We start from the raw sequence: 23338 nt of genomic DNA, 5'->3' as shown, positions 1-23338 counted from the left end.
AAGCCAGATAAGGACACTACAAGAAAATAACAGACCAACATTCCTAATGAATTTAGAGGTAAAAATTATTTTTAATGAAGACTAATTCACATAAAATGTTGGTTTCAGGTAGAGATCACAGTGATTGCATATTTACACGCAGTGGGAAAGGGTTATCACGACAGATCTGGTTACCATCTGACGCCACAGACAGCGGTTACTGTATTAGCGACTGCATGCCCTGTGCTGTCCATGGTCTCTGCATCTTACTCATTTCCCCTCTGGAGACCAGCTCTCCTAAGCCCCTGTACCTTCTGACTCCCCCTCTGGGAATTACCAGTTTAATTCTCCGTATTTATCAGTCCATTCCTGTTTTGCTTTGTTTTTAGAGGCCACGTGTAAGTGAAGTCACGGGATTTCCCTGACTCTGTTTACTTCAATTAGTGTAATATCCTTTAGGTCCATCCATGTTGTCAAAAATGCAAGATTTCATTCTTTTTCACGGCCAAGGACCACTCCACTGTGTACAGACACTGCATCTCCTCTCTCTGTTCCTCTCAATAAACACGCCGGTTGCTTCCATATTTGGCTACTGTAAATAATGCTGCAATGAACATAGGGTGCATATGTCATTTCAAATTACTGTTTTTATCTTCTCCGGATAGATACCTAAAAGTGGAATTAGGGGATCAGATGGTATTTTTATTTTTAGCTTTTTGAGGAACCTCCATACTGTTTACCACAGTGACTGCACCAAGTTACCATTCCCACCAACAGTGCACAAAGTCCCATTTTCTCCACATCCTTGCCAACACTTGTTATCTCTTTTAATAGCCATTCTGACAGGATGAAGTAAGACCTCATTGTGGTTTTGATTTGCGTCACCTTGGTGATCAGCGATGTTGAGCATCTTCTCATGTGCCTGCTGGCCATCACTATGTATTCTTTGAAAAACTATTCAGTTCCTGTGCCTGTTTTTTAATCACATTGTTTTTTATATTGAGTTGTAGGAGTTCTTTTTACATTTTGGATGTTAACCCTTTACTGGATAGGTGAACTCCTCAGTGGACCATTTGAGAATATCTTCTCCCATGCAGTAGGTTGCCCTTTTGTTTAGTTGGTGGTTTCCTTTGCTGTGCAAAAACCTTTTAAGTTTGATGTAGTCCAATTTGTTTATTTTTGCTTCTTTTCATCTTGCCCAAAGGGACAGATCCAAAAAATATCACTAAGACCAATGGCAAATATACTGCTTATGTTTCCTTAGGTAATTTTATGATTTCAGGTCTTACATATAAGTTTTTGTTCCATTTGGACTTTATTTATATATATAGTGTAAGAAAGCAGACGAATTTCATTCTCTTGCACATAGTGGTCCAGTTTTCCCAACACATGTTTCAAAGAAACTGACTTTTCCTATTGCATATTCTTGTTTCCTTTGTTGTTGACTGATCATATAAGCATAGATTTATGGGCTCTCTATTCTGTTCCATTGGTTTTTTTTTTTTAACTTAAATTCAATTAGCCAACAAAGTACATCATCATTTCAGATGTAGAGTTCAATAATTCATCAGCTGCATATAACACCCAGTGCTCGTCACATCACATGCCTCCTTGATGTCCATCAACCAGTGACCCCGACCCTCCACACTCCTTCCCTCCAGCAACCCTCAGCTTGCTTCCTACAGTTAAGTCTCTCATGGTTTGTTCCACTGAGCTGTGTGTGTGTGTGTGTTTTCTGCCAATACCAAACTCTTTTGATTATAATAGCTTTGTAGTTTACTTTAAAAGTTGGTATGATGCCTCCAGCTTTGTTCTTTTTTCTCGATTGTTTTATTTGTTTAAAGTCTTTTATGTTTCCATACAAATTTTAGGATTCTTTGTTCTGTGAAAAATGCCATTGATTTTTTTTTTTTAAGTCCACAGCTTTTATTATGTAATTCACGTATTTTATAAGGATAAACAACAAGGAATGTAGCAAACTGGTCAGGGTTGTATCCAAAACAAAAAGCACCAAGAAACACTGTAGGTTTGCACACGTCGCTCTATTTACATCGGAAACAGGCTCCCTAGGATCAGGCACAGCAGCTGCACTTGTCCGACGCCCCTTTGCAAAGGCAGCCCTGGGCGCACTTGGCACAGCCCACCGGGCAACAGGAGCAACAGCTCTTTTTGCAGGAACTGCATTTGCATTCTTTGCATTTGCAGGAGCCAGCGCACGTGCAGGAACCACCTGTACCGCAGGAGCAGTTGGGGTCCATAGCGTTAATAACCGACAACTGGACTCCGTAGACAGTAGCACAACGAAAACCAGGCACTTGGCAGAAGCGTGGTGCCATTGATATTTTTATACAGATTGGATTGAATCTGTAGATTTTGGATGGCATAAGCATTTTTACAATATTAATTCCTCCAGTCCACGAGCATGGTATATCTTTCTTTTTTATATCTTCATCAATTTCTTTCATCAATGTCCTACACTTTTTATTTTATCATGCAGGTCTTTCACTGCCTTGGTTAAATTTATCATTTTTCATGCCATTATAAATGGTATAATTTTTGATGCCACTATATTCTTTTTGATGCCATTATAAATGGGATAATTTTCTTAATTTCTCTTCTAATAGCTCGTTATCAGTGTAGAGAAATGCAACAGATTGCTACATATTGATTTCATATCATGCAGCTTTACTGAATTCATTTATCAGTTCTAATAGTTTTTGATGTACGCTTTAGGGTTTTCAATATATAGTATGCCACCTGTAAATAATAAGACTCTCACTTATTCCTTTCCAATTTGGATGTCTTTTATTTCTTTTCTTGCCTAATTGTTGTGGCCAAGAATTCAAATATTATGTTGAATAAAAGTGGCAAGAGTGGACATCTTTCTCATTTTCCTGATCTGAGAGGAAGAGTTTTCATATGTTCACTGTTGAATGTGATGTTATCTGGGGGTTCGACATATATGGCTTTTATTATGTTGAAATACAGTTTCTCTACACCTACTTTGTTGAGAGTTGTTCTCATAAATGGATGTTGACTTTTGTCAAATGTGTTTTCGGGAACTACTGACATATCACATATTTATCCTTTGTGTTCTTTACATGGTGCATCATGCTGATTGATTTGCAGATACTGGATCATCCTTGCACTCCTGGAAGACATCTCATTTGATCATGGTGTGGGATCCTTTTAATGTATTGTTGGAGCAATTTTGTGCGAAGGGTTTCTGCATCTATGTTCATCAGGGATACTGGCCTATAATATTCTCTTTTTGCAGTGGCTTTGTCTGGTGTAGGTATCACGATAATCCTGGCCTTTAGAATGAGCCAGGAAGTATTAGTTCCTCTTCAGTTTTTTGGAATAGTTTGAGAACAGTTAATAACTCTTCTTTAAATGTTTGGTAGAATTTACATGGAATTTAAGAAACAAAACAAATGAGCAAGGGGGAAAAAAAAAAGGCAAAAAACAGACTTACTGAGAACTGATGGGTACCAAAGGGGAGGTGGGTAGGGGAATGGGTGAAATAGGCGATGGGGATTAAGGAGTGCACTTGTCGGGGCACCTGGGGGGCTCAGTGGGTTAAGCCTCTGCCTTTGGCTCAGGTCATGATCTCAGGGTCCTGGGAGGAAGCCCGCATCAGGCTCCCTGCTCCGTGGGGAGCCTGCTTCCCCCTCTCTCTCTGCCTGCCTCTCTGCCTACTTGTGATCCCTCTATCTGTAAAATGAATAAATAAAATCTTAAAAAAAAAAAAAAGGAGTGCATTAGTCATGGTAAACACTAGGTGATGCATGGAATTGTTCAATCATGATATAGTACAACAGGAACTAATATCACACTGTATGTGAACTATACTGGAATTAAAAAAAAAATGTTAGGTAGAATTTGCCTGAGATGCCATCTAGTCCTAGACTTTTGTTTGATTACTGAATCAATTTCATTACTACTACTAATAATAGGTCTTTTCAGATTTTTCCATTTCTTCCTGATTCAGTCTATGAAAATTATTTGTCTCTAGGAATTTGTCCATTTCTTCTAGGTTGTCCAGTCTGTTTGCTTATAGTTGCTCATAGTTGTCGTTTAAGAGCCTTTGTATTTTTGCACAAATCAAAACCACAATGAGATCCCACCTCACACCAGTCAGAACGGCTAAAATCAACAAGTCAGGAAATGACAGATGCTGGCGAGGATGCGGAGAAAGGGGAGCCTCCTACACTGTTGGTGGGAATGCAAGCTGGTGCAGCCACTCTGGAAAACAGCATGGAGGTTCCTCAAAAAGTTGGAAATAGAACTGCCCTACGACCCAGCAATCGCACTACTGGGTATTTACCCTAAAGATACAAACGTAGTGATCCAAAAGGTCATGTGCACCCAAGTGTATATAGCAGCAATGTCAACAATAACCAAACTATGAAGAGAACCTAGATGTCCATCAACAGATGAATGGATAATGAAGATGTGGTATATATACACAAAGGAATACTATGCAGTCGTCAAAAGAAATGAAATCTTGACATTTGCCATGACATGGATGGAACTAGAGGGTGTTAGGCTTAGCGAACTAAGTCAATCAGAGAAAGACAACTATCATATGATCTCCCTGATATGAGGAAGTTGAGAGGCAACACGGGGGGCTTGGGGGTAGGAGAAGAATAAATGAAACAAGATGGAATTGGGAGGGAGACAAACCATAAGAGACTCTTAATCTCACAAAACAAACTGAGGGTTGCTGGAGGGTAGGGGAGTAGGGACAGGGTGGCTGGGTGATGGACATTGGACTGCTATGGTGAGTGCTGTGAAGTGTGTAAACCTGGTGATTCACAGACCTGTACCCATGGGGCTACTAATACATTATACATTAATCAAAAAGTTAAATTTTAAAATAAGAGCCTTTGTAGTTTTGCAGCATTTGTTATAACTTTTCTTTCATTTCTGATTGTATTTATTTAGGCCCTCTTGTTTTTTTTCTCATTGAGTCTTTCTTTTTTTTTTTCAGTGTTCCAGATTTCATTGTTTATGCACCACACCCAGTGCTCCATGCAATCCATGCTTTCCATAATACGCCCCACCAGGCTCACCCAACACCCCCCACTCCCCTTCCCTCCAAAACCCTGTTTGTTTCAGAGTCTACTGTCTCTCATGGTTTGTCTCCCTCTCTGATTCCCCCCAACACCCTTCTCCTTTCCTTTTCTTAATGTCCTCCGTGTTATTCTTTATACTCCACAAGTGAGTGAAACCATATGATAACTGACTCTCTGTGCTTGACTTGACTTATTTCACTCAGCAGAATCTCTTCCAGTCCCGTCCATGTTGCTACAAAAGTTGGGTGTTCGTCCTTTCTGATGGAGGCATAATACTCCATAGTGTATATGGACCACATCTTCCTTATCCATTCGTCCTTTGAAGGGCATCTTGGTTCTTTCCATAGTTTGGCAACCATGGCCATTGCTGCTATGAACATTGGGGTACAGATGGACCTTCTTTTCACGACATCTGTATCTTTGGGGTAAATACCCAGGAGTGCAATTGCAGGGTCATAGGGAAGCTCTATTTTTAATTTCTTAAGGAGTCACCACACTGTTTTCCAAAGTGGCTGCACCAACTTGCATTCCCACCTGATTATTCCCTGCATATTTTCATACCACAACGCTTTGAAACTGGAACTCAACCACAAGAAAAAGTTTCGGAAGGAGCTCAAACACCTGGAAGCTAAAGACCACCTTGCTTAAGAATGTTTGGATCAACCAGGAACTCAAAGAAGAACTTAAACAATTCATGGAGACCAATGAGAATAAAGACGCTTTGGTCCAAAACCTATGGGATATGGCAAAGGTAGTCCTAAGGGGGAAATACATAGCCATCTAAGCATTACTAAAAAAAAAAATTGAAAAATCCAGAATACACCAGCTCTCCTTACACCTTAAAGAACTGGAAAATCAACAACAAATTAAGCCACCCCACCCACAAGAAGGGAAATAATCAAGATCAGAGCAGAGATCACGCAGACAGAAACCAGAGATCCAGTAGAACACATCAATGAAACTAGAAGCTCGCTCTTTGAAAGAATCAGTAAGATCGATAAACTACTGGTGAACTAATCAAAAGAAGAGAGGACCCAAATTTTTTAAATGATGAATGAAAGGGAAGAGACCAATAAATCTTCCGAAAGGTTTATCACACTTGTTTATCTTTTCAAGTAACTAGCTCTTAATTTCATTAATATTTTATGTTTTTAGTCTTTACATACTTTTGCTCTAATCTTTATTATTGTTTTCCTTCCACAAAAGATTTTATTTTTTTCTATTTTTTTAATTGTAAAGTCAGGTTGAGCTTTTTCTTATTTCTTGAAGTAGGCCTGTATACTGTATTCTTGAAGTAGGCCTCCCTCTTAGAATCACTTTTGCTCTGTCTATAGATTTGGAGCATTGTGTTTTCATATTTATTTCACAAAATACATCACCAAATTTCCTCTTCAATTTCCCCATTGACCCCACTATTAGTTTAGTCTTCAAAACTTCAAAAACATGTGTTTTTTTTTTTTTTTTCAGTTTTCTTGTAAGTTGACTTCTAGTTTCATACCACTGTGGTTGGAAAAGATACTTTATAGGATTTCAATCTTCTTAAATTTATTGATTTATTGATATTATTTGGGACCTAATGTGTGGTCTGTTCTGGAGAACGTTCCAAGTGCACTTGAGAAGGATGTCTATTCTACTTTTGGATAGAATGGTCTCTACATATTAAGTCCATCTCGTCCAATGTATTGGTCAAAGCCAATGTTTCCTTCTTAATTTTCTGTTTCTATAATCTATCCAGTGTAAAGTCCCCCAATTTCAGCACATTACAGTCAATTTCTCTTTGCTTTTGTTAACATCTGCATTATTTATTTAGGTGCTCTTGTGTCAAGTTTCAAAATATTTACAAGTGTTCCAGCCTTTTGCTGGACTGACACTTTATCATTATGTAATCCCCTTGTCTCTTGTTACAGCCTTTGTTTTAAGGTCTATTTAATCTAATATAGGTATTGCTACCTCAGCTTTCTTTTCGTTTTCACTTGCATGTAATATATTTCCCATCGCTCAGATGTCAGTCTGTATGTGTCTTTCGGTAAAGTGCATCTCTTCTAGGCAGCATTCGGTGAGCCTTGTTTTCATTTTTTATCCTTTAAAATCCACTCCTCTACCCTGTGTCTTCTGATGGGAGCACTCAGTCCATTCGCATTTAAGGCAAGTAATGATAGGGATGTATTTATTGCCATTTTGTCACCTGTTCTCTGATTGTTTTTGTAGTTCTTCTCTGTTCTTTTCTTCCTCCCTTGCTCCCTTCTCTACTGATTTGGTAACATTTTGAGTCTTATATTTGGATTCTACACCTTATTTTTTTGTGCATCTATTAGAGGTTTTTGATTTGTATTAACTGTGAGGCTCAATAGAGAGAATGCTACATCCATAACTGGCTATTTTAAGTTGGTGGTCATTTAAGTTTGAACACATCCTAAAAGCACTACATTCTGGAGCACCTGGGTGGCTCATTTGTTAAGTGTCTGCCTTCGGCTCAGGTCATGATCCTGGGGTCCTGGGATTGAGCCCCGTGTCAGGCTGTCAGCTCAGCGGGGAGCCTGCTTCCCCCTCTGCCCCTCTTCCAGCTCATGCTCCTTCTCTCTCTTTCATATACATAAGATCGTAAAAAAACACCCCATGTTTCTATTTTAACATATTTTACATAATTTTATTTACTGTGTGCCTTAACTATTGTAGGTTTAATTGACTTTGCTACTTTGTCTTTTAACCTTTCTACTAGCTTTATAAGATGTCAACCCACTACCTTTTCTATATGTTTGCCTTTACCAGTGAGATTATTTTTCTCACACATGTTCTTATTTCTAGTTATGGCTTTTTTTTTTCCTGCTTAAAAAATTCCTTTAAGTATTTACTGTAAAGCTGGTTTAGCAATGATGTACTCCTTTAGCTTTCACTCGTGTGGGGAAACTCTCTCTCCTGCAGTTGTGAATGATACCGTGTTGGGTAATGGACCCTGGGTTGTAAGAGCCTTTCCTTCCAGCACGCTGAATATACTGTGCTACTCCTGCCGGCTTGCAAAGTTTCTGCTGCAAAATCAGCCGACAATCTTATGGGTATTCACTTATATGTAACGAACTGCTTTTCTCTTGCTGCTTTAAGATCCTTTCTTTAGTTTTTGACAGTTTTATTACAGCGGTCTTGATGTGGATCTCCCTGGGTTCATCAGGGCTTCCTGGACTTGCACATTTGTTTCCTTCATGCGAAGCTTCCCTTCCGACGTTAGGAAACGGGGCAGCTATTATTTCTTCACTTAAGTTTTCTGCCCATTTCTCTCTCCTTCTGGAACCTCTATAATGTGAGTGTTAAATCCTTGATGTCATCCCAGGAGGGCCCTCAAACTATCATTTGTTTTTCTTTTTTCTGTACATTTTGGATGAGTTCCATTACCCTATCTTCCAGATAATTGGCATATTTTTCTATACCATCTAATCAATTATTTTCCCCTCAAGAATATTTTTCATTTCTGTTACTGTATTCTTCAGCTCAGATTGGTACTTTCTTAGATTTTCTTTCTCTTTGTGGAAGTTCTCACTGTGCCTATCCACTGTTCTCTGTGTGGTAAGTATCCTTATGACCATTTCTTTGCACCCTTTATTGGGTAGATCGCTCATATCCTTTGCTTAGTTCTTTTCCTGAGGATTTTTATCTTGTTCTTCCCTTTGGGACATAGTCCTCTGTCTCTTCATTTTGTCTGACCCTCTGTTTCTATGTATTAGGTAGTTCACCTATGTCTCCCAGTCTTGAAGGTACCTGACTTTACTCAGGGGACATCCCCTGGGGCCCAGAAGTGCAATCACTCCTGGCCACCACAGCCCAGGGCTCCAGAGGTTTCCCTTGTGTTAGCTGTATTTGCCTCCTGCTGGGGCAGAGCCATGGTTGCTTCTGGGGTGCTCCTGAGAGGGGGGTTATCATCCTGTCAGGTGTGAAGTGCAGCCAAAGCACAGGATGTTCACCAGAACGTGCCCCCCGGCATTAGCAGTCTAGAGGAAGGATCCCCAAATGGTGCCCACCAGTGCTGGAAAAAAGACAGTCTCTTCAATAAATGGCGCTGGGAAAACTGGACAGCTATATGTAGAAGAATGAAACTCGACCATTCTCTTACACCGGACACAAAGATAAACTCAAAAGGGATAAAAGACTTCAATGTGAGACAGGAATCCATCAGAATCCTAGAGGACAACATAGGCAGTAACTCCTCGATATCAGCCACAGCAACTTCTTTCAAGATATGTCTCCAAAGGCAAAGGAAACAAAAGCCAAAATGAACTTTTGGAACTTCATCAAGAAGTTCTTTGCACAGCAAAGGAACTAGTCAGCAAAACAAAGAGGCAACCCACGGAATGGGAGAAGATATTCGCAATGAGAGTACAAAGGGCTGATCTCCAAGATCTATACAGAACTCCTCAAACTCAACACACATAAAACAGACAAGTCATGTCAAAAATATGGGAGGAGATGATGCTGAGTGAAATAAGTCAAGCGGAGAGAGTCAATTATATGGTTTCACTTACTTGTGGAGCATAAGGAATAACACGGAGGACATGGGGAGGTGGAGAGGAGAAGGGAGTTGGGGGAAATTGGAGGGGGAGAGAAACCACGAGAGACTGTGGACTCTGAGAAACAAACTGAGGGTTTCGGAGGGGAAGGGAGTGGGGGGTTGGGTAAGCCTGGTGGTGGGGATTATGGAGGGCACGTATCGCACGGAGCACTGGATGTGGTGCATCAACAGTGAATTCTGGAACCCTGAAAAGAAATATTAAAAATTAAAAAAAAAAAAAGAATTATGCCCATCAAACTAACTAGTCCATAGTTGGTTCACCTGTAATGATGTTATCTCTAGGAGTCTCTTATAGAAGTCCTTACTTAAAGAACCTCTCTGAAATTTCTTCATGTAATATGAGGTTTGTAGATTTGATAAAATGAGAGAGACAAAATAAAACTCTCAAGCCAGTTTGGGGGGAAAAAAAAGAATAAAACATGAAAAAGAAATGAAATTATCCCATTAACAATGGCATCAAAAACAATAAAATACTATAAAATAAAATACTCCCAAGTGGAGGGACTCCATCTCAACCGGTCCTCTGAATTTAGCTAGAAATCTGCCAAGCCACTCTGAACACCCAGGACATCAGCCTGAGCTGTAAGATTATACATGTGCGGGTCTCTACGGGGACAGAGGATTATCAGTCAAGAGCTTCAAGGGACGGCGTTGGGAGTGCACAGACAGATATCGAGGATAAACAGAGGGGGAGAAACAGAAGCGATCTACTGGAAAGTGACACCACAGTGCGAAAGTGCCCTGCGCTTGGAGAGCAGTGATAGCTGGAGACAGGCGGCTGTGAGGGAGGGACTGGTAACCGCAATCAAACAAAACAAACGGACTTCAGAGACAGTTGCTGGGACGGAGCGGCTGCAGGTGCGGACTTAGCCCACGGTCCTGGGACAGCAGCAAGCACCACCTGCCCATGCCTGAAGGGACCTGACACGGACTCGAGTCAGTGGTCCCTGCCACCTCCGCCACCACTGTGGCTAAGAGGAGCCAGCCTGGACTGGAGCCCACGGTCCTGGCAACAGCAGCCGCTGGGAGGGAGTTCACTCAGACCAGTATCGCTCAGTATCGGATTTGGTGGCACGGGGCTGCAGAGACAAGCAGGGGGCCTGGGGTGACCGCTGAGACAGTGGCAGGGGGTGCCCACTGCCTGCGGGAGGCGGTGGTGTGCAACAGAGCTTGCAGAGGGGGAGTCTGCGTGTTCTGGACCATTCAGAGAGGAGCAGACCGTGGCTTCCTTCTGAGGCGGAGGTCTGGGTGCAGACAGTTTACTTTGCAAGAACCCTCCGAAAAAGCCCAAAAAGCTGCCAGAGAACAAAAGCCTCCAGAGAACAAAAGCCCCGAAAACTGGTTTCCACAGAGCCCAGTCCCTGGATAGGGGGCAGGGCGACTCTGCCCAAGCAGGGTCGACGGAAAAACAATGCGCAGGCCCTTCCCCCAGAAACAAGCAGGAGGAACAAGCGGACGACAAGCACAGGGTCCCCAAGAGCTGTAAAACCCTAAAACCCTAACACCAGGAGAAAACAAGACCGTAAAGCTCCTGGTATTGCCGCACAGCCTGTATATTTCTGAGATACAACTTTTCTCTTTTTAAATTCTTTCTCATGATTCTTGATCTTTTTTTTTTTAACCTACTTGCCATTTCAACTACATGTTTAATACAACATCTTCCACAATAACTTTCTAACTTAAACTTTTTCATAAATACAATTTTTCCCCTTTTAAAAAATATAGATAGATATATAGTTCAGTCTAGTCCTTTTTCCCCCCATTCAATACTACCTTTATGCATTTATACCAGCATTAATTTCCCTGTAATCCTGGGAAGTTGAGTTCTCCAGCAAAGATAAAAAAATACTCCCAGAAGAAGTGAAATGCCCTTCCTTGCCCATCGAGGGATTATAACCACCTTCTTGTCGCCCCCCCCCTTTTTAAAAATTTTCTATCTTTTTGTTTGTTTGATTTTGTTTTTGTACTTTATAAATCATACTCTTGGAGCTCATTTTGGCTGTTTTGTTTCCCCCTTCTTTTTGGTGGTGACTTCTGATTGTTCCAAACCTCCCCAGGGTGCACCTTGCCTGGATAATGGTTATTTTCGGCTGTACATCTCCTCAACCAAAACTCAACAGAAGGACTAGGAGGAGGAACTCTCAACCAAGAAAAGACCCAGAGACACTGGCCTCCCCCACACATCTAATGGATACGGACCTAAGCAAGATGTCAGAAATAGACTTTAGGGTAACAGTTATGAAGACAATAGTCAGGCTGGAGAAAACTATTAATGTCAACAGACTCGTTAAGGGCAGAAAGAAGAGTGGATTTGGCAGAACTTTAGAAATGCTATCAATGAAAAAAATAAAAAATAAGATTAAAAAAATTTTAAATGCTATCAATGTGATACAATCGAATCTAGATACTCTAACAGCCAGGTAAATGAGGTAGGAGAACAAATTAGTGATCTAAAGACAAACTGATAGAAAAAAAGGAGCAGGAGGAGGCCTGGAACCAACAGCTTAAAATCCATGAAAACAGAATCAGAGAAATAAATGATGCCATGAAACATTCCAATGTCAGAATTACTGGGATCCCTGAGAGGGTGGAGAGTTCTAAAACATATAGCTGACCAATTCATAGCTAAGAACTTCCGTCATCAGGGGAATGAAGCGAGCAGTCATGTCCTCGAGGCCGAGAAAACACCCACCCCTGCAAGGTCCACGAGAAGCGACACACGCCCAGGTGTGTTACAGTAAAACTCGCCAATCTTAGAACAAAGGCAACCATTTTCAGGGCAGTTAGAGGGAAGAGATTCCTTACGTACAGAGGGAGGAATACAAGAACAATGTCAGAGCTGTCCACAGAGACCTGACAAGCCAGAAAGGGCTGGCAAGACATAGTCAGGGCACTAAATGAGAAGGACATGAAGACAAGAATTCTTGATCCAGTAAGGCTGTCATTCAGAACGGATGGTGAGATAAGGAGCTTCCAGGACTGGCAGAAACTGAAAAACATGCGACCACTAAGCCGGCCCTGCAAGAAGTATGAAGGGGGCTCCCCCAAAAGAGAAAGACCCCTACAGTGATATAGAATAGAAATATACAGAGACAATCCATAGAAACAAGGACTTTACAGACAACATGATGACAATAAAATCCTATCTGTCAATACTCACTCTCAATGTGAATGGCTTAAATGCTCCCATGAAATGGCACAGGGCTGCAGATTGAATAAAAAGACAGGATCCAGCCACATGCTGTCTACAAGAGACTCATTTTGAACCTAAAGATACATCCAGACTGTAAGTGAAGGGATGGGGAACCATCTTTCAGGCCAACAGACCTCAAAAGAAAGCTGGGGTAGTGATTCTCATATCAGACTAATTAGATTTTAAGCTAAAGACTGCAGTTAGGGCTACAGAAGGACACTATATCGTTCTTTTTTTTTTTTTTTAAGATTATATTTATTTGACAGAGAGAGATCACAAGTAGGCAGAGAGGCAGGCAGAGAGAGAGGGGGAAGCAGGCTCCCTGATGAGCAGAGAGCCCGATGCGGGGCTCGATCCCAGGACCCTGGGATCATGACCTGAGCCAAAGGCAGAGGCCCAACCCACTGAGCAACCCAGGCGCCCCCACTATATCATTCTTAAAGGGTCTATCCAACAAGAAGATCTAACAATTATAAATATTTATGCCCCCAACCAGGGAGCAGACAACTACATAAGCCCAACTGTTAATCAAAATAAAGACACATATTGATAATAATACATTAATTGCAGGAGACCTTAACACTCCACTCTCAGCAATAGACAGATCAACTAAGCAGAAAACGAACAAAGAAACAAGAGCTTTGAGTGACACACTGGACCAAATGGACCCCATAAATATGTACAGAACATCTTACTCCAAAACAACAGAATACTCATTCTTTTTGAGCATGCATGGAACTTTCTCCAAAATGGACCACATACTGGGTCACAAATCAGGTCTCAATCAATGCCAAAAGACTGAGATTATTCCCTGCATTTTCTCAGCCCACAATGCTTTGAAACTGGAACGCAATCACAAGAAAAGGTTTGGAAGAAATCCAAACACTTGGAAGATAAAAACCATCCTGCTCAAGGTTTGGGTCAACCAGGAGATCAAAGAAGAATTTAATTCATGGAAACCAATGTGATGAAGACACCTCAATCCAAAAACCTATGGGATAATGCAAAGGCAGTACTAAGGGGGAAATATATAGCCATCCAAACCTCACTTTAAAAAATAGAAAAATCCTGAATATACCAGCTGTCTTTACACCTTAAAGATCTGGAGAATCAACAACAAATGAGAAGCTAAATAATTAAGATTAGAGCAGAGATCAATGAATTAGAAGCCAGAAATATAGCAGAACACATTAACAAAACTAGAAGTTGGTTTTTTGAAAGAATTAATATCTATAAACCTCTGGACAGACTTATCCCAAAGAAAAGAGAAAGGACCCAAATTAATACAATTATGAATGAAAGGGGAGAGATCATGACTAACACCAAGGAAATAAACACAATTATCAGAAATTATTATCAACAGCTATATGATAGTAAGTTAAGCAACAAAGCAATGGATGTATTCCTGGAAACCTATGAACTACCAAGACTGAGACAGGAAGAAATTGACAATCTGAATAGACCCATAGCCAGTAACAAGATTGAAGCAGTGATCAAAAAGTTCCCAAAAAACAAGAGTCCAGGGCCGGATGGATTCCTTGGGGGAATTCTACCAAAAATTCAAAGAGGAAATAGTATCTGTTCTCCTGAAGCTGTTTCAAAAAATAGAAACAGAAGGAAAACTTCCAGACTCTTTGTATGAGTTAGTTGATCCCAAAACCAGGCAAAGACCCCATCAAAAAGGAGATTTTCAGACCAATATCTCTGATGAATACAGATGTCAAAATTCTCAACAAGATCCTAGCTAATAGGATCCAACACTACATTAAAGGATTATCCATCACGACTAGGTGGGATTTATCATTGGGATACAAAGGTTCAACATTCACAAATTGATCGATGTGGGAGAACACATAAATAAGAGAAGAGACAGGAACAACGTGGTCCTCTCAATTGATACAGAAAAAGCATTTGACAAAATACAATATCCTCTTCAGAGTATAGGGATAGAAGGAACATTCCTCAACTTTGTAGAATCCATCTATGAAAAAGGCTGAGAGCCTTTCCATTGAGATCAGGAACACGATAGGGATGCCTACTCTCACCACTACTGTTCAACATAGGACTAGAAGTCCTAGCATCAGCAGTCAAACAACAAAAAGAAATAAAAGGTATTCAAACTGGCAAAGAAGAAGTCAAACTCTCTCTCTTTGCAGATGACATGATCCTCTGTGTGGAAAACCCAAGACTCCAACCCCAAATTGTCACGCTCTCCCTGCCTGCAGAGATGACGCAACACCAACACACACACAGGTCGATGCACAAGCTCTTGTTTATTCCCTGGTCGATCTTTCTCCTCCCCTGCGGGGAAGTTCCCTTGCCTTATATAGGGCATAACAGCCAATCACAGAGGTGTTCACCTGACGGGCACGAGGTCAGCGGATGTTTTTCAGGCTGTCCGTGCTGCTCGGGCTATGTAGCCGGCACCATCTTAGGGGAGCGACCCCGACAGCTCCCCCTTCTTTATTTACTTGTATGGATAAGGGACCGTGCCTGTCTTAGGTTGGGACGATCAACTTGCACCCTTACCCGTCATCAAATACTGCAGAACATGCTGCAGCTTCTGTCTTAGATTGGTACGCCATTATCGTCCTCATTACCCGTCATTGACTACCGGTCCAGCATGCTAAGCCATACTTGGGGTGAGCTACCATGCTCTGTGGCTACCAAGGCTTGATGTACAGCTGCCAGTCTCTGGCTAATGTGCATTGGAGGGCCCTTATCCAATACAGCACCAGGAGGAGGATGAAGAGCACAACACAGCCAAGTGCAATAGTCCCAAACCAGGATTTCCCAAAAGCCACCACTGCCTGCATAGTTTGTAGGAATTGGGAGGCCGTGAGAGGGTTGACTCTCGTGGCACTGATCTGCAGAATCTCCATCTGGAGGGAGGCTGTCAGATTGTGGAATTTGGCTGGCCAGGTGCCATTGAGCATCTGAGATAATTCTCGGGAGAGGTTCGCTGCTCGGGAGAGATTAGAATACAAGTTAGGTGTGATGCATATGCCCCATAAGGGCTGGATACAACTGGTGGAGAGAATTTGCGACATTAGGTTCATTTGTTCCTGGAGAAGATCTACCCTTTGATTGAGGATCATTACGAGTGATATACTAGGGGGTTGAAAGGAAGAAGAATAGTTAAAACGAACAAAGAAGCAAAGGCTCCCGGGAAGGAAGGAGTAAGGAAGTGATGTTGTAAGCTGCTTCGGTGTTCTCGTATGGTAGAGATGGAAAGCCGGTACTTGCATTGGTAGAGAAAAACAAAGGAAAAACTGTCGAGTCGTTAGAGAGGGGCAGAGGAGCGGGCCAGGCTTGCACCATGACCCATAACTGTACTTCTCTATTCTGCCATGGTTGAGTCAAAACACTGAAGAGTAGGATGAGTATCCACAGTAGGCATAGGGGGTCCCTCGCTTACTCCAAAGGAGGGTGCTGGGATAAGGGGCACAACTTGCCAAATACAGAAATGTTCTAAGTTGGCCTATTTCAAAGGCCACAAATGAGGTCTGAATCTAAATGACCATTTTTAAGGTTAGGACATAACATGTATCAAGAATGTTCAGGTCATTTAGATTTAATTCCTCAATAGTCCTTAGAGTTTAGTCCTGATATTAATGATTCCCCAAAGTGGATACAGGATTTAGATCCAAATCCTCACATCTCAGGATTCAAGTAAATAATCTGTGTCAATTACTTTTGAAATTACTGCCAAAAGATTAGTTTTAAAAACCATCGGATAATGCTTGCTTCCTTTTAACCTTTATTCTGATCATGACCACTCATTGCAAAACCCATTCACTTTATCTCTAGCAGAAGCAAATTACTTGATTATAACCCTCCACTACCTCAGTAAACTTCTCATCCCTAGACCTGCAAAGTTACAAAGTCAAGTATAGAATACCTAAGACGGTAGAAAAGTAAAAAGGCATAGAGATGTTGGGTAGTCCCTCAGTTCTGGATACTGCGTAGCAGCGCAGTATCAAATGAGCAATGACAGACAGCAACTGTCCTAACCTAGGTCAGTACAACAGCCAGAATACTTCGTAAACTCTTTCTTGGGTTCTTTCTGGAGATCAAATCAACACTCTTCTGATTAAACAGCATGTGAGGAGCTTAGGAGCAACTGACGTGTTTAACAATATTTACTTATCTAACATCTTTTACCAAAAAATTGTACTAAAAATAATACTGATCATAACTCATAACTGAGAAAAGTACTAACATGAACTGGTACTAACATAAACTGCAAAGGCCAAGAACAGAAATTAGGAGTTGTGTGATACTGAATAGTATATGTGAACTGAAGACTCTGCTGCCTTGTATAGCACCAAGTATACTTTCCTTTAATAAACCCAAACTTAGGTACAAGAACTCAGTGTTAACAGGATTTCACCTTTTCTTACTATGTTTTATTTGTATTTGTACCTAATTTTTACTGAAACTTAATTTATTGAAATTTAATTTTTATAAGATACTATTTAGAAAATGGTCTTACCCAGATAAAATTATAGTGACACATATTTTAGATATTACATTATTTTGTTTAATTTAAATATTATATTAAAAGTCTATAGTATCACATATACCAATTATTTAAGCTGTCTTTCCATTTGAGATGAAAGGCTGATGCTAAGCTATACTCCTCACCTTCCCTGTGACTAAGAGCTGAATTGCGAGATATATACCTACAAGAAGTGACAATCTGTAGCTATGAAGAGTTCTGTGTAAGTGTGTCAAGTTAAGGGACCTATGAAAGGATTGAACTCCCATCCTTAGCCGCATTAGCACCATGCTCCAACTGAGTTAACTGGTTCAAAGTGTTAGATAAGACAGTGATAACTAAAGAAATAGGAACAAAGAAAGGTTCTATTTCATCATCTTAAGGTCTCACAGAGATGACGCAGGTTTACTATTCAAATTCCCACCTCCTGAAAAACAACGTCTTAAATAACTCTCAAGAGGGGTTCTGTTAGCTTTCAAAAGTGCCTGCAAGGGGCTCTCCATTCGGAATCTAGAAATTTCCGACCCCATTATCTTGACCTTTACAGTCGCGATCTGTGAACATACAGCTGCTGTCCCTTGGTGGTTGCTCTTCAGCAAACTTCTCACCTTTCCTTTGTGGTCATCCTAGTGACGAACGTGCAATATGACGAGGGGGAAAAGGTACTCATGTATTTGCCTTCTCTTACCTTCTCCCTAAAATGCTAAGTTTAAAAAGCTGCACAACTTCTATTCCATGAAATCTTCCTGTTAGAGCTACCACTTCTAAAAATCAAGTAAACAAAATGGAAACATTGTATTTCACTCTGACAAAACTGTTCAATGTGAGATCAATGCACATAAAATTAAAAAGTTAAGTATACCTCAATATTATCAGTAAATCAGAAGATATCTCAACCAGTATCAGAATTTCTACCTTCACTGTATCTTTGCTATTTTTAAATATACTCACAGTTCCCGGGTTTCGGCACCAAACGTTGCGCTCTCCATGCCTGCAGAGATGACGCAACACCAACACACACACAGGTCGGTGCACAAGCTCTTGTTTATTCCCTGGCCGATCTTTCTCCTCCCCCTGCGGGGAAGTTCCCTTGCCTTATATAGGGCATAACAGCCAATCACAGAGGTGTTCACGTGAGGAGCACAAGGTCACGTGTGGCCAGGGCGGATGTTTTTCAGGCTGTCCATGCTGCTCAGGCTATGTAGCCGGTGTCATCTTAGGGGCGTGACTGGTGCCATCTTAGGGGCGTGACCCTGACACCAAATTACTAGAACTCATACAGCAATTCAGTCATGTGGCAGGATGCAAAATCAATGCACAGAAATCAGTTGCTTTCTTAGACACTAGTAATGTGACTGTAGAAAGAGAAATTAAAGAATTGAGTCCATTCACAATAGCACCAAAAACTATGATACCTTGGATAAACCTCAGTAATTGATCTGTACTGAGGAACTACAGAACACTCATGAAAGAAATTGGAGAAGACACAAAAAGGTGGAAAAACATTCTTTACTCATGGCTCAGAAGAATAAACATTATTAAAATGTCTATTCTGTCCAAAGCAATCTATACTTTCAACAATCCCCGCCCCCCCAATCAAAATATCAACAGCATTTTTTCAGAGCGCTGGAACAAACAATCCTAAAATTATTATGGACCCAGAAAAGACCCCAAATAGCCAAGGAAATGTTGAAGAAGAAAAACAAAGCTGGGGGCATCATGTTGGCTGACTTTAAGCTATACTACAAAGCTGTGATCACCAAGGCAGTATGGTACTAGCACAAAAACAGACACATAGACCAATGGAACAGAATAGAAATCCCAGATGCAGACTCTCAACTCTACAGCCAACTAATCTTTGACAAAACAGGAAAAAAATATCCAATGGAAAAAAGACCGTCTCTTCAATAAATGGTGCTTGGAAAATTTGGCAGCTATATCTAGAAGAATGAAACTTGACAATTCTCTTACACCGTACACAAAGATAAACTAAATGGATGAAAGACCTCAATGTGAGACAGGAATCCATCAAAATCCTAGAGAAGAACATAGGCAGTAATCTCTTTGACATCCCCCATAGCAATTTCTTTCAAGACATGTCTCCAATGGTAAGGGAAACAAAAGTGAAAACGCACTTTTGGGACTTCATCAAGATCAAAAGCTTCTGCACAGCAAAGCAAAAGACAACCCACAGAATGGGAGAAGATATTTGCAAGTAACAGTAGAGTCAAAGAGCTGATAACCAAGATTTACAAAGAACTTCTCAAACTCAACACCCAAAAAACAGATAATCAAGTCAAAAAATGGGCAGAAGACATGAATAGACACTTCTCCAAACAAGACATATAAATGGTAACAGACACATGAAAAAATATTCAACATCATTAGTCACCAGGGAAATTCAAAACCACCTTGAGATATCACCTTACACCAGTTAGACTGGCCAAAATTGATAAGGCAAGAAACAACAAATGTTGGAGTCATTATGGAGAAAGGGCAACCCTCTTACACTGTTGGTGGGAATGCACGTTGGTGCAGCCATTCTGGAAAACAGTATGGAGGTTCCTCAAAAAGTTAAAAATAGAGGTACCCTACAACCCAGCAATTACGCGATAAGGTATTTACCTCAAAGATACAGATGTAGTGGAAAGAATGGTCATATGTTCCCTGATGTCCACAGCAGCACTGTCCACAATCACCTCACTGTGGAAAGAGCCAAGATGCCCTTCAATGGACGAATGGATAAGGAAGATGTGGTCCTTATACACTACAGAGTATTACTCAGCCATCAGAAAGGCTGAGCACCGAACTTTTGCATCAACATGGATGGGACTGGAAGAGATGATGCTGAGTGAAATAAGTCAAATACAGAAAGTCAATTATCATATGGTTTCCCTTATTTGTGGAGCATGAGGAATAGCACGGAGGACATTAGGAGAAGGAAGGGAAAAGTGCAGGAGAAGCGGAGTGAGACACGAACCATGTGAGACTGTGGACTCCGGGAAACAAACTGAAGGTTTTTAGTGGGGGGTTGGGTGAGCCTGGTGGTGGGTGTTAAGGAAGGCACGGATTGCATGGAGCACTGGGTGTTCTCCACAATGAATCTTGGAACACTACATCAAGAACTAATGATGCACTGTATGGTGACTCACATAACAATAAAAAAATAAATTTAACGAAGGGAAGGAACTGTGCAATGAAAACTACAGGACTTTGATGAGAGAAACTGGACAAACAGAAACACAGCCTGCATCCGTGGACTGGAAGAATTTATACTGTTGAAATATCTTCCCTCCCCAAAATCATCTATAAGGTTAATGCAACCCCACCAAAATTCCAATGGATCTTGGAGCAGTAAAAAAATAAAGTTAAAAAAAATTCCAATGGAATTTCTCACAGAAATAGAAAAAAATTCCTAAATATTGTATGAAATCACAAAAGAGTGAAGGGCCCAAACAATCCTGAGAAAGAAGAAGAAAGCTGGAGGGCTCACACCTCCTGAGTTCAAACTCTACTATAAAGGTACAGTAATTAAAAACAGAACACAGACCTGTGGAACAGAATGGACAGCCTGGACACAAAGTCCCATGTACTAGGTCATCCCATGACGGGGTCAAACCTGAGAGACCATCAGCTTAACAGAGACTGTTCTACACACAAGATATTACATATACGCCTGATAGTAGCCACAGACCAAAAACCTACGATATGTAAAAAAATAAAGAGAAAGCAATGCAAACATATCATTAAAGAAAACATATCATTAAAGAAAGCCACAAACAGAGAAGAGCTACAAAACCAAGCCTAAAACAAGTAACAAAATGGCAGTAAGTACATACTTACCCATAATTACTGGGATGCCTGGCTAGCTCAGTCCCGCATCGGACTCCCCGCTCAGCGAGAAGCCTGCTCCTTTCTCTGCCTCTGCCTGCACTTTGTCTGCTTGTGCTCTCTCTCTCTGACAAACGAATAAATAAAATCTTAATAATAATAATTACTTTGATGTAAATGGACCAAATACTCCAATTAAAAGACATACAGTGACTGAAGGATTAAAAAAAAAAAAAGCAAGACCTATGTATTTTCTGCCTATAAGAGACTTATTTCAGACCCAAAGACACATGTACGTTAGAAGTGAGTGGATGGAAAAATTTTACCATGCAAATGGAAATGAAAAGAAAGCTACAGTAGCAATACTTAATACGGGACAAAACAGACTTCAAAACAAAGATTATAACAAGAGGGGGCCTGGGTGGCTCAGTTGGTTAAGTGGCTGCCTTCAGCTCAGGTCATGATCCCAGAGTCGCGGAATCGAGTCCCGCATCGGGCTCCCAGCTCCACAGGGAGTCCGCTTCTCCCTCTGCCCTTCTCCCGTCTCATGTTCTCTCTCTCTCTCTCTTTCAAATAAATAAATAAAATCTTAAAAAAAAAGATTACAACAAAGAGACAAAGAAGAACCCTACATGATCATATGGGAACAACTCGACAAGAAGATATCCCAAATGTAAATATTCAAACACCCAACACAGGGACACCCGAACACATAGAGCCGCTATTAACAAATACGAAGTCATCAACAGAAATACAAAGAACAGGAGGACGCCAACGCCTCACGGAGTCAACGCATAGATGATGCAGACAGAAGATCAGCAAGGAAACCGGGGCTGTAGGTGACACGTTGGACCAGACGGCTCTAGCAGATACAGTCAGCACGTTCCATCCCAGAACAGCAAAACACACGTTCTCTGCAAGTTCCTATGGAACACTCTCTAGAAGAGATCACACATCAGGCCACAAAACCAGTCACAACAAATTCAAAGACACTGAAGTCCGATCACACATCTTTTCTGACCACAATGGTACGAAACCAGAAACCATGCACCCCCCCCCCCAAATCCAGAACGAGCATAAATCCATGGAAGTTAAGTAACAGGCTACTAACCAACGAGGGGTCAATCAAGACATCAAACAGGAAATAAAGCACATGGAGACTGAAAACACGATGGTCTAAAACTTCGGAAAAAAGCAAAAGCTACTCCGAGAGGGAAGTCAGTAACAACACAGGCTACCTCAGGAGGCAAGAAAAATCTTAAACAACCTAACCTTACCCCTAAAGGAGTAGAAAAAGAAAAACAAACAAAAGTATTAGAGTAGAAATAAGTGAAATAGAAATAACAAAACAGATCAATGAAACCATCATCTGGAAAGATGAATAAAACTGATAAAACTTTAGCCAGACTCATCGAAAAAACAAAGTGAGAGAGGACTCGAATGAGGAGAAATAACAACCAACAGCACAGAAATACAGACGATCATGAGAGAAAACTGTAGAAGGTCCTATGGCAACAAACTGGACAGCCCAGAAGACATAAAAAAAATCCTAGAAACATATGAGCTCCCCGGACTCAGTCAGTACAGAAAACACGAACAGAGTAATTACCAGGAATGGAATAAAATCAGTAAAACAAAACAACAACAATAAAACTTCCCAACAGACAGAAGTCCAGGACTGGAGGACTTCACAGGTGAATCCCACCAAGCGTCGAAAGAAGACTTAACATCTATTCTTCTCAAACTCTTCCAAAAATAGTAAAAGAAGGAAAATTTCCAAATTCATTCTATGAGGCTAACATTACCCTGATACCAAAACCAGATAAAGACATTACCGAAAAGAGGACTACAGCCAGCATCTCTGATGAGCAGCTAGAGGGGTCAGGGCGGGGGAGAGGGAGAGGGAGAGGGAGAGAATCTCAAGCAGACTGACCGCTGAGTGCGAATCCTGACTCGGGCCTTGATCTCATAACCCCGGGACCGCGTCCCGAGCTGAAACCAAGGGTGGGTCGCTTACCCAACTGCAGCGGCCCGGCACGCCTCTCATGTCTTCTATCCGACACGGTACTGGAAGTCCTAACCACGGCAATCACAGAACAAAAAGAAGTAAAAGACATCCAATTTGGTAAGGAAGAAGTACAGTTTTCCTGATTTGAAGGTGATGTGATACTATGTCTAGAAGACTTCCAAAGATTAAA

General features: G+C 41.1%; 1 long non-coding RNA gene and 1 pseudogene across 2 annotated transcripts; both read right to left on the bottom strand.

Moving 5' to 3' along the window:
* Window positions 1-1880: 1880 nt before the first annotated feature.
* On the bottom strand, window positions 1881-2320 carry LOC309869170 (metallothionein-1E pseudogene; annotated as a pseudogene). The gene has a single exon. The product of its transcript is annotated as a metallothionein-1E pseudogene (transcript).
* A 13086-nt stretch (window positions 2321-15406) lies between these two features.
* On the bottom strand, window positions 15407-18305 carry LOC309869598. Its single transcript, XR_014314282.1, has 3 exons — window positions 18261-18305; window positions 17849-17935; window positions 15407-15770 (listed from the first exon to the last, which is right to left on the bottom strand). It is a non-coding gene; the product is annotated as an uncharacterized lncRNA (long non-coding RNA).
* Between the last annotated feature and the right edge of the window lie 5033 nt (window positions 18306-23338).

This window comes from Mustela nivalis (assembly GCF_964662115.1).
Source record: "Mustela nivalis genome assembly, chromosome: 7".
Taxonomy (NCBI): Eukaryota; Metazoa; Chordata; class Mammalia; order Carnivora; family Mustelidae; genus Mustela; species Mustela nivalis.
Note: the sequence above shows the minus strand (reverse complement) of the source record. Positions and strands in the feature narration are given on the sequence as shown.